The sequence below is a fragment of the Anarrhichthys ocellatus genome, unplaced genomic scaffold (assembly GCF_004355925.1).
Source record: "Anarrhichthys ocellatus isolate YVR2014 unplaced genomic scaffold, GSC_Weel_1.0 scaffold108, whole genome shotgun sequence".
In the NCBI taxonomy this organism is placed as follows: domain Eukaryota; kingdom Metazoa; phylum Chordata; class Actinopteri; order Perciformes; family Anarhichadidae; genus Anarrhichthys; species Anarrhichthys ocellatus.
This window is the reverse complement of record NW_022280138.1, coordinates 648,711-655,228: the sequence shown is the minus strand read 5'-3', so window position 1 is coordinate 655,228 and position 6,518 is coordinate 648,711.

The following is a 6,518-nucleotide window of genomic DNA, read 5'->3' as shown; positions in this document are numbered from 1 at the left end:
TCGCAGTTCTTTCACCCTTGGCGAGTTGCACTCAAAAGGTACTCTGTATACTTGTTTCATTCGTATCCTGTTACGATGGAGGACACGGTCAATTGTGGAAATGCTCACACTGTCGATTCCCTGGAAGTGTGTGTTGTCTTGTATCACTCGTTCCTGGATTTCTCTGAGTCGTATTAAATTATCTTGAAGGACCATGCCCACTATAACGGTCTCTTGCTCCTGAGTGAATATAGCTCTCCTTCCACCTGCATGTGGCAGCCTTGCAGTTCTACAAAAAGTAGATGTGCAGTTACAAAAAATATTCATGCAGTACAATACATACAGTGATGAACTTTACAAATGTCTATTGAAACAGCTGCATATAGTGTAATACAGTAAATTTGCAATTACAAAAATACAGTAGCATACTGTACCTGTTCTCTTCTCTGAATGTCCTTACTATGGTGGACACAGAAAATCGGCTCAAATTGGGGTGCACTCTAAGTCCTGCTTCCCTCATTGTCAGTCCGTGGACTATAACATGGTCTATGACTGTTGCTCGAATTTCATCAGATATTTCCACTCTTTGTCTTCCTCTTCCTATTCGTCCTCCTCTTTCTCTTTCTTGCCCTCCTCCTCTTCCTCCTCGTCGCCCACCTCGCATACGCACTTGTCCTCGTCCTCTCACATTGTTTCTTCTATCCATTCTCAGACTTTCTCCTTCCCACCTTCAACCACCTGTTTGCTCTCTAAACTGGCTTATATTGGTTGTGTCACATCATTTGATACAAGTGAAATCAATTTTGAGTGATTGTGTTTAATCAATGACATGTGTTCTCTCTTTGTATTTGATTGTTGCCACTTGTGTTTACCAGTATGGATGACATGTGCATTAGAGTGCAGAATGTGTTTTGAGACTGAGAATGTGTTTAGAGTTTTGCTGAAAAGTCTAAGTGAGATCTGCAAATTGTGTTTTACCATGTGAAATAGTTTAAGGTATTGACAACAGACTGCACAATTAGCTAAATGAGTTCAGGCAACTGAGAACTTTGTTCAGCCAATGGGTTTTAGTGTTTTAGCAATTGAGAAAAACTGTAATAACCTCTATTCTGATTCTGTCTCCTCTCCTTTCTCCCCCACCCAGCCCCACTCTTTCAAAATAAAAGCCTCATGGATTAACTGTATTTAAGCGTTAAGCTCAAAATTAGGCTTTTTTGTTGAAAAACGTAATGCTCTGACTAATACTGCGACAACTACTACTGCTGCTGCTAATATAGTATTACTACTACTACTACTACTGCTACTACTTCTACTATAACTTTTGCTGTTGCTACTATTACTACTACTACTACTGCTACTGCTATTACTGCTACCATCAATATTATTACTACCACCACTGCTATTACTACCACTACTACTATTACTTATACTACAACTGCTACTACTACTACTGCTATTCATGCTACTACAAGTAGTATTACTACTACGGCTATTAGTACAACTGCTACTAGTACTACTACTACTGCTACTTCTACTGCCATTACTATTACTACTATAACTACTTCTACTACTACTACTGTTATATTAAATACTACGACCAATACTATAGCTATTACTACGACTACTGACACTACTACTTCTACTACTTCTAATAACTAATACTTCTACTACAACTACAACTTCTACTACTACAAATATCACTACAGGACTTTTCCCTTTCAAAATGTTCAGCTCTTTCAGGAGAGGGGTGCTTTGACTTTTCATATTTGTAATCTTTTAACTTTTTTAAATATTAAGCTATTTGCAATTTTTTTAATGGGATCTCTATGGAGAAAATCTTCAAATCCTGTTAAACTTCTTCAACTTTCAAAGCCTTCTTCCTCATACTTTCAGCTACAGACACCATAGTTAGACATTTCAACTAGAAGGGTTTTCAGCAGTGCAGTTTAAATGCTTTCGAGCTTCAACATTTTTCAGACAGGTAGTCTCCCATTTCTTAATTTTCAGCAATTGTTTTACAATTCATTTCAGCTTTCAGCATTCCAACGCATTTTCAGCAGGAAATGCATTTTCTAGCTATTATTATTAGGGCCCGAGCACCGACGTAGTCGGAGCGGAGGACCTATTGTTATTCTAATGTTTTTAGGGCCCGAGCACCGACGTAGCCGGAGCGGAGGACCTATTGTTTATTGATTGTTTATTAGGGCCCGAGCACCGACGTCGGGCCGCAAGGTCCTATTGAAACTGTAGGAATTATTATTATTATTCTCTCGAATGAAACACCTTTTTGGGGGCTTTATCATGTCCCCAACACCCCAATATTTGGTGAGCATATCAGGACTGCGGGAAAATTTGATATTTTATGGGTCTAATGCTCGAGCATGACAAAATTGCTCGCTAGCGCCCCCTAGCATTCTGACCGGCAACGCATTGCGGCGCCTCTCACCCAGTATGTCTGATTTACTTGAAATTCGACACACATGTCCAGCTCCGCCTACTCTACAAAAAAGCCAATCAGAACCCTAAGCTCCGCCTCACACAATTTTCAGCCATTTTGAATTTTGTGAAAAACACATTTTGGGAAAGTCCTCCTACACGCTGGGTCTGATTGATACCAAATTTGCTGTGGATCATTATTGGATCTATATAATCAAAAGTTACTAAAAGCTAATTGATATGTCATTGTATTAAGAATATCTGGACAAATGAACTTCATAGGGCGTGGCCTTCTACAGCAATATATATAACTTCAAAACCATATGGCCTATCATCACGAAATCTGTAGCATATGTTCACATTGTGTCCTGTAACATTCCCTCAAATTTTCATTCCATACAACCACTAGGGGGCGATGCAGTAATACTCCCATTTCTTTGCATTGTTAGGCATTTTTCATCGTTTTCAGGCATTGTACTTTAACAAACTCCTCCCACAGAATTTATACGATCAACTTCAAATTTGGTCAAGATGATCTAAAGACATTAATGATGAAAAGTTACTGAAATGGTCTACTGACATTGAACTTCGTTTTATGTGGCGCCCATGTCACGCACATTTTGTGCCGTTCGCCATGAAAGAGGAAGTTGTTGTAACTCCAAGGTACTTTATTCAGTCTGCCCCAAAATTGTTATGCATGATGCTGGTCCAGGCCTGAGCACATTTCCATGGCAACACTTTCACAAAGTCATAGCGCCACCTACTGGCAAAAGGAATTGACAAGTTTTATACTTTGATGTACTCCGACTAGGAAGTTGCCCAGATCAGTCTCAAATTTGGTAAGCTAAGCCGTAAGACATTGATAATGCTTCATCATGAATATTGTGATTTGTCATTAAACGCAGCCCCAGCACTACGTTTGACCTACATGTATGAAATTTGGTAGGCACATGTATCACATGAAGACTTAAAAAAAAGTGTCTTGGGATAATGCTCTAAAATGAACAGGAAGTCGGCCATTTTGAATTTTGTATGAACTTCTCTTGTTTTTTTCCATTTCCAGGTGCTGTACTACGAACTCCTCCTAGGGAATTAATCCGATCAGCTTAGAATTTGGTCAGAACAATCTAAAGACCTTATCGATTAAAGGTTACTAAAAGCTTTAGGTTTCATCGAACGACGTGGATATGGTGTGATGGCCATTTTACATGGTTCGCCATCATCCATCAAGCTGTTGTAATTCGACTGTACTTTGTCAAAACTGTCCCAAACTTGACATGCTTGTTGACTGTCATGGCTTTAGGACTTCTGCATGCCAATATTAACTCATAGCCATAGTGCCACCTACTGATAAGCACGGATGTAAGCAGGATTCTATAATTACAGCGGCCCAAACACTGAACTTATTGAAAGGGTTTGTGGGCGCACCATGAGATAAAGACTTCTCTGATCTAAATATGTGCAAACTAAGATGCTTGGAGAGCAAACGTTAGATAACAGTGCATTTTCAAACCATGTCAGTGGGCATTAGTATAAATGATCTGTCCAGAGCTTCTTCATGACAATCAGGTTAAACGTTACAATGAATGCTTCACACTACAATCTAAAGTTACAGAAGAACTTAAAATGAAAACAGTGTTAAATTAAAGTGTTCAAGTAACAGCAAATGGCACTACTATTTTGTTAACTTTCATGTAAGTCCAAATACAATCAGCAGGACACTGCAGGGAGTTGAACCCCATCCCAGTAAACTGACAGTCTGTTATGTTACAAACACTGAAGCACATTCACACACATTCATTTTCTTGATGATCTTTAAAGGCTACGCTGCTGGTCTACGCAGGAAATATCTCACCCGTGCACGCAGAGTGTGATGGTCACAGAAATTCATGGCCGGATCACCCAGAGTCCTGCCAGTACCAGGAAATACCGTTTAACTCGTGCACGCAGTGTATGACGGTCACAGAAATGCACGGCCGCGTCAACAAGAGTCATGCTAGTACCCTCGACGTGCGTGAAGTTGCGAGGGCCTGATCAATGCTGCTCGCAGCTTTAATTATTATTAGGGCCCAAGCACCGACGTAGTCGGAGCGGAGGACCTGTCGTGGGGGCGACCGTGGCTCGTCTGGTAACGGCAGGGTCAATGGTTCGATCCTCGACTGGGACGTGTTACGTGTCGTAGTGTCCCTGAGCAAGACACTGAAGCCCAGCTCCCCGGGCGCCTGTCATTGGCAACCCACTGCTCCCTATATACAGGGATAAGTCAAATTTTGTGTATATGTATATGACAATAAAAAGGGTTTCTATTCTATTCTATTGTTTTTCGTATGTTTATTATTATTATTCTTATTATTTTACAAGTTTCGTCGCAAAAAGGAGTTGCTTTGGATACTGGAAATTACTTCTGAATACTTCTGATACTTCTGAAATTCGGCACGCAAGCCAGAATTTGCAAAAATTGCAGTCTGATTGGGGTGTCCAGCTGCGGTATGAAATATTGGCTCGATAGCCCCCCCTATTGAGTAGCCCCAACATTGGGTTTCACCTAGCTGTATGAAATTTGGTAGGTATGTGGATCGTGATGGGACATACAAAAAATCCTCCGGGAATTTTTCTCTAAACCAAACAGGAAGTCAGCCATTTTGAATTTTTGGACCGTTTCAAGGCGTCATACTTTAACGAACTCCTCCCAGAGATTTAACCCGATTGACTTCAGATTTGGTCAGTATGCTCTTGAGACCTTGGCAGTGAAAAGTTACTTAAAGATCAAAAAGTTATCGAACTATGTGTCCGTAGCGCGGTGTCAAAAAAACACCATTCGCCGCGAAACAGGAAGTTGTTGTAACTCGGCCGTACATTGTCTAATCTGCTCCAAATCTCTCACATGTCACAACATCCTGACATGGAACACATCTATAAGACAATTTAGAATCATAGTAATAGCGCCACCTAGTGGCAACCAGAAGTTGTAAGTTTTGTACTTTGACATCCTGCTCCTCACAGATTAATCAGATCCCTCTCAAATGTTGTCAGAAAAGTCTTAAGACCTTGATAATGCTTCATTGTGAAGATTGTAAGAAGTTGTTAAAGGGCGGCGACGTGGCAGCTCGGCGAATTTCGACCCTTCGCCATGAACGAATAAACTGATGTAACTCGACTCCACATCATCAGATCTTTACCAGATTTCACATGTTTGATTAGACTCCAGGCCTGAAGACACATTTTGGCAAACTCCTCCTACACGCTGGGTCTGATTGGTACCAAATTTGCTGTGGATCATTATTGGATCTATATAATCAAAAGTTACTAAAAACGTATTGATATCTCTTTGCATTAAGAATATATGGACCAATGAACTTCATAGGGCGTGGCCTTCTACAGCAATATATATAACTTCAAAACCATATGGCCTCCCAGATAGCAGTCGACTCCGGGGCGGATCCGCCCTCAGATCCACGGTACTGTCGCACCCGGTTCGGCCATGCGTGCCGGATACGCCCCGCCTACAGATCGCGCACCGTCCAACAGCGGATTCGTTGCGGGCACCGGGCGGATCCGCACATCGAACGCGCCTATTTTCCCCAGTTCACTGCAGGCAGGTAACAGGCAGCCTACCATTAGGACCCACAGGGAGGCAATAAAAAGGGGGTGGGACGCTCACCTGGGCATTTCCTCCCGAACGCAGACCAAGCAGCTGATCAACCTCGAGGCCAGCCTTTGTTTGGAGACTGATTTGTTAAGTTCTCTTTTTTTCCTTTTTAAAATAAGTTTAAAAGCATGATTTTAAGAGTGAAATTGTAGAAACATGATGTATTGTTTTTAGGTCATAGCATTAAATACAAGGTGTGTGAGACGTGTTATCTGCTAGAGGGGACGGTGGCCACGAAAGTCATGTTAATAATCACGTTTACATTGTTCTATCAAATGTTTGTGTAAAGGTTCCTTTTTGTATAATGTATCGTTTCTTTTTAGTGTTAAACAAAGACTTTAGAGGAGCCAACCACTGTTTCCCCATGCTTATTAGATATAGTGTGTGTGTTTTTTAAACTAATCAAATGACGGCCATTTTCTGTATACTTTCTTTTATGTGTGTGTGGGGGGGG